This window comes from Cricetulus griseus, chromosome 5, assembly GCF_003668045.3.
Source record: "Cricetulus griseus strain 17A/GY chromosome 5, alternate assembly CriGri-PICRH-1.0, whole genome shotgun sequence".
Taxonomy (NCBI): domain Eukaryota; kingdom Metazoa; phylum Chordata; class Mammalia; order Rodentia; family Cricetidae; genus Cricetulus; species Cricetulus griseus.
This window is the reverse complement of record NC_048598.1, coordinates 168,714,827-168,720,826: the sequence shown is the minus strand read 5'-3', so window position 1 is coordinate 168,720,826 and position 6,000 is coordinate 168,714,827.

Here is a 6,000-nt window from a genome sequence, read left to right as displayed (position 1 = left end):
GCAGTCTGTTCCTGGATTTCTGTGGGTGTTGGAGATCTGAACTCACACCATCGTGTTTAGGAAAAAGACACTTGACTGACTGAACCATCTCTACAGCCCAATTCACTTTGTGATCATTTACGTGCATACAGTACACTTACTATATATAGCCTACATATATTAGGATTTGCATTTTGATCAAAACCCTTTTCCGCCTGTTGTGGTGTCACATGCTGGTAGGATTTGCTGAAGGAGGTAGAGGCAGGCCAGCCTGGGCTACACATTTAACCGCGCGTTGGTGGCACACGCCTTTAATCCCAGCACTTGGGAGGCAGAGGCAGGTGGATCTCTGTGAGTTCAAGGCCAGCCTGGTCTCTAGAGCGAGTGCCAGGATAGCCTCCAAAACTACACAGAGAAACCCTGTCTCGAAAAACAAAAAACAAAACAAAACAAAAAACCCTTTTCCAGAAAAATAATTCCTTCTGATTATCTACTCTAGATCTATGTTGGGTGATTCATGCACTAGAATCTAGAACATTCTATCCACCACAGAGATTTTGTTTTTTGCATTAGAAAGAAAATAGGCATAGTAGGTGAGAGAGACCACAGGGTTCCTCAGCCTCATCACTACTGACACTGGTCACTGTCTGTTTTGAGGAATTTTCTTGTGTTCTGTTTGACTGCCTGCCTGGTCTCACATTTGCTATGTAGCCAAGGATGACCTTGTACTTCTGATCCTCCTGTTTCTCCCATGCACAGTACAGTTTGTATATGCAGTGCTGGAGATCAGACAGGGCTTCTGGCATGCTTGGTCAGCAGTCCACCAACTGAGCTGCATTTCCAGTCCTTGTCCTGTGCTTTCTCTCTCTCTCTCTCTCTCTCTCTCTCTCTCTCTCTCTCTCTCTCTTTTGGTTTTTCGAGACAAGGTTTTTCTGTGCAGCTTTAGAGCCTATCCTGGTACTCACTCTGGAGACCAGGCTGGCCTCGAACTCACAGAGATCCGCTTGCCTCTGCCTCCCAAGTGCTGGGATTAAAGGCATGCTCCACCAACGCCCGTCTGTCCTGTGCTTTCTAATATGGTCAGCAATGTCTCTGACCTCACAAAATGTCTTGAGATGTCTCACCTCCATCTGGGAACACTAAGTTGAAGAGACGACATTTGAAGGAGACTCTGAGAAATCAAAGAACTTTCTCATTCAAACCTTCCTGGAAAATCCACACAAAAGGCTCATGTTACAGCCTTCCACACACCTTATTCCTCAGTGGACTTAGTGGAGGCAAAATCGTGTTAATGACAAATTCAAGTGAGTGTTGAGCTCTAGCAGAGAGATAGAGTGTTGTGATATTACTTACTGTCAGACAGATATTGTGGGTAAAAGAATAGGTACCCGTTGTCCTCTGTATTTTATTGTCCCCTCCCCCATCCCAAGTCAGCCAGCCCTATGCTGAATTTCATTCTAGCCATTCTGTGCATTCCTTCAGGCTTTATATTATATCTTGGGCATTATTCCTAATCATATGTCATATGTTGATGTTTTTTTGTTTTAATCTTTCTCTCCCTTCATCCCTCCCTTCCTTTAAAAAAGTTGTATTTGTTTTGTGTGCATTGGTGTTTTGCCTGCATGTATGTCTGTGTGAGGCTGTCAGATTCTCTGCAACTGGAGTTACAGTTATGAGCTGCTATGTGGGTGCTGGGAATTGAACCCAGGCCCTCTGGAAGAGCAGTGCTCTTAACTGCTGAGCCATCTCTCCAGCCCTTTTATTTATTTATTTATTTTCAAGATAATGTTACTCACTATTTAGACCAGGCTGACCTCAATCACAGAGATCCACCTGCCTCTGCCTCCTAAGCACTGGGATTAAAGATGTGCACCACCACACCAGGCTAGCAGTTTTAATCCTATGCAAAATATAATGTTGCAAACCTTGTACAACTTTTTAAATCAAAATTATGTTTCTGTAATGGTTCATGGGGCTTAGTCAGTGTAGTCCTAGAAGCACAAGCATGATGGCCCAAGTTTGGATTCCTGCCACCTACATAAAAGTTTTGTGGGACTTCAATCCCAGTGCTAGGGAGAAGACAGGCAGATCACCAGAATTCACAGGTCAGTCAGCATAGCTGAGTCCATGAGTTCTTACGGGAGAGTTATTAGGTTAAGGGGGAAAGTTATTGAAAAAGACACCTGATGTCAACTTCTGGCACACATGTGCATGTGCACATATTTGATTAAGTGCACATACCCATATGGAGACACACACATACACATACCTCACATGCATAGGCACACATACCCATATGGAAATACCCCCACACGTGCCACATACATGAATGATGTTTGTGTGGGTTGTCTAAGTTAATACACATACATATATATATGTATTATACACACATCTCTCTCTATACACACACACACACACACACTCTTAGTTTAATCATTTTTACCCATTTAATGTATCTGTTGTTCGAATAAAGAAGAATACATTTTCCTGTTCTCTGTCTGGTCCAGGTAGCATCCACATTTCCCGATACAAACATCTTATGTTTGATTCTCTCTTCCTGCTGATTGTGGGTAGTATTTAGAACTCCTGTTGAATTGTTTTACAAATCTGACTGGTTATCCTGTGTTTAGTTGAGTGGTCATGCACTACACCTTCTTTGATTCTTGGAGAAAGTCAAGGTCCTTCCGAGGGCATTTCTGCTTACCACTGTCCAGCACTGGGGGACACTGACCAACCAGGACCACTTTAACATTTTTAGTTTGGAGTTGGGGGATACTTTGGTGTTATGAATCCTAACTTGAAACTCATATGCGAGCTGTTTTAGTTACTTTTCTACAGCTGTGATGAAACACCATGACCAAAAGCAATATGGGGAGGAAAGGGTTTATTTAGCTAACATAACCTGAATCATAGTCGACTGAGGGAAGCCAAGACAGTAACTCAAAGTGGACAGCAATCTGGAGGCAAAAGCTGAGTCCATGGAGGAGTGTGGCTTCCTGACTTGCTCCTCATGGCTGGCTCAACCTGCTTTTTTATAGCTTGGAGAACCGCTACCCCAGACGTAGCAACACCCACAATGGGCTAGGCTCTCTCTTATCAACTGCTCATTAAGAAAATACCCTGAAGACTGCCTTACAGTCCATTAGGGAGAATTTTTTTCTTTTTTAAAATTTAAATTAGAAACAAGCTTGTTTTACATGTCAATCCCAGTTCCCTCTTCCTCCCCTCCTCCCCTGCCTCCTACCAACCCCTTATCCCATGCCCTTTTCTGCTCCCTAGGAAGGGTGAGGCCTTTCATGGTGGATCTTCAAAGTCTGTCATGTCATTTGGAGCAGAGCCTAGGCCCTCCCCCATGTGTCTAGGCTGAGAGAGTAGCCCTCTATGTGGGATGGGCTCCCAAAGTCCATTCATATACTAGGGATAAATACTGAGTCCCCATAGATTGCCCAGGCCTCCTAACTGACACCTGCGTTCAGGGGGTCCGGAACAGTCCTATGCTGGTTTCTCAGATATCAGTCTGGGATCCATGCGCTCCCCCTTGTTCAGGTCAGCTGTTTCTGTGGGTTTCTCCAGCCTGGTCTTGACCCTTTTGCTCATCACTCCTCCCTTTCTGCAACTGGATTCCAGGAGTTCAGCTCAGTGTTTAGCTGTGGGCGTCTGCTTCTGCTTCCATCGGTTACTGGACGAAGGCCCTAGGATGGCATATAAGTTAGTCATCAATCTCATTATCAGAGAAGGGCATTTAAGGTAGCCTCTCCACTATTGCTTAGATTGTTACTTGGGGTCATCCTTATAGATCTCTGGACATTTCCCCAATGCCAAATTTCTATTTAAACCTATAATGGCTCCCTCTATTATGGTATCTCTTATTTTGCTCTCCTCTATTCTTTCCCTGGCTCAATATTTCTGCTCCCTCATGTCCTCCTCTCCCCTCCTCTTTTCCCCTTGTCTTTCTCCTAGCTCCCTCTCCCCTCCCCCCATGCTCCCGCAGATGATATGATAGTCTACATAAGTGACCCGAAAAACTTTACCAGGGAACTCCTACAGCTGATAAACACCTTCAGCAAAGTGGCAGGATACAAGATTAACTCAAAAAAAAAAATCAGTAGCCCTACTATATATAGAGATAAATGTGCTGAGAAAGAAATCAGAGAAATATCACCCTTTACAATTGCCACAAGCAACATAAAATATCTTGGGGTAACTCTAACCAAACAAGTGGAAGACCTGTATAACAAGAACTTTGAGTCTTTAGAGGAAGAAATTAAAGAAGATATCAGAAAATGGAAAGATCTCCCATGCTCTCGGATAGGTAGGATCAACATATTAAAAATGGCAATCTTGCTAAAAGCAATCTACAGATTCAATGCAATCCCCATTAAAATCCCAGCACATTTCTTCACAGACCTTGAAAAAACAATACTCAACTTTAGGTGGAAGAACAAAAGACCCAGGATAGCCAAAACAACCCTGTACAATAAAGGAACTTCTGGAGGCATCACCATCCCTAACTTCAAGATCTATTACAGAGCTATAGTCCTGAAAACAACTTGGTATTGGCATAAAAATAGACAGGTAGACCAATGGAATTGAACTGAAAACCCTGATATTAACCCTCATACCTACAATCACCTAATTTTTTTTAATCTTTTTTTTTATTTGAATTAGAAACAAGATTGTCAATCTCAGTTTCCTTCTCCCTCTGGTCCTCCCCTAATACCCCCCCCCCCAACTAAAACCCTACCTGCCACATATCCTTTCTTCTATTCTTTCCCTGACTCAACCTTTCTGCTCCCTCATGACCTCTGCATCCTTCCTCTTCTTCCCTTCTCATTCTTGTAGCTCCCTCCCCCACCACTTCCTGTACTCTCAATTTGCTCAGGGGATCTTGATCCTTTCCCCTTCTCCAGGGGACCATGTATGTCTCTCTTAGGGTCCTCCTTGTTTACTAACATCTCTGGCAGTGTGGATTGTAGGCTGCAATCACCTGATTTTTGACAAAGAAGCTAAGAAGGACTCTAAGGGATAAATGGTCCCCAGGAATGGGAAGTGGCATGAACTCCTGAGCTAACTGGGAGCATGAGGGTAGGGGAGAGGGAGCTGCTGCAATAAGAGTAAGAGAAGAGGAGTAGAGGAGAGGAAATGGAGGAGCAGAAATATTGAGTTGGGGGAAGAATAGTGGAGAGAAAGCAGGATGAGAGATACCATATCAGAGGGAGCCACTATAGGTCTGAGAAGAGATCTAGAACCAGGGAGATCTCCAGAGACCTACAAGGATGACACGATCTGACAATCCAGGCAATGGTGGAAAGGATAACCTAAAAGCCCTTCCCCTAAAATGAGATTGATGACTTCTCTTTATGCCATCCTAGAGCCCTCATGGCTGATGGAAGCAGAGACAGACATCCACAGATATACACTGAGCTGAAATCGGGAATTTAGTTGAAGAGAGGGAGGAATGAAGAGCAAAGGGGTCTGTACCAGGCTGGAGAAACCCACAGGAACAGTTGGCCTGAACAAGGGAGAGCACATCGACCCCAGATGCTGTATGGGAGGCCAGTACAAGACTGATCCAGACCCCTGAACATGGATGTCAATAAGGAGGCCTCTGCACTCCAGGGAGCCTCTGGTAGTGGATTAGTATTTTTCCCTGGTGTAAGAAGGGACTTTGAGAGCCCATCCCACGTGAAGGATCCCATCCCACACTCTGGCCCTGGACACATGGGGAAGGGCCCAGGACCAGCATAGGAAGACTTGGTGGACTTTGCAGAGCCCCCGTTGAGGGCCCTACCCTGCCTGGGGAGTGGTGGGTAGATGGGGTGGGGGGTAGGCTGGGGGTGGGGAGGAGGGATGGGGGTGAGGGGAGGGAGAGGGAGAAGGGACTTACATGTGAAACAAGCTTGTTCCCTAACTAGAACTAATAAATAAATTTAAAAAATTATACAATGGAAGAAAGAAAGCATCTTCAACAAATGGTGCTGGCATAACTGGACACTGGTGTGTAGAAGACTGCAGATAAGT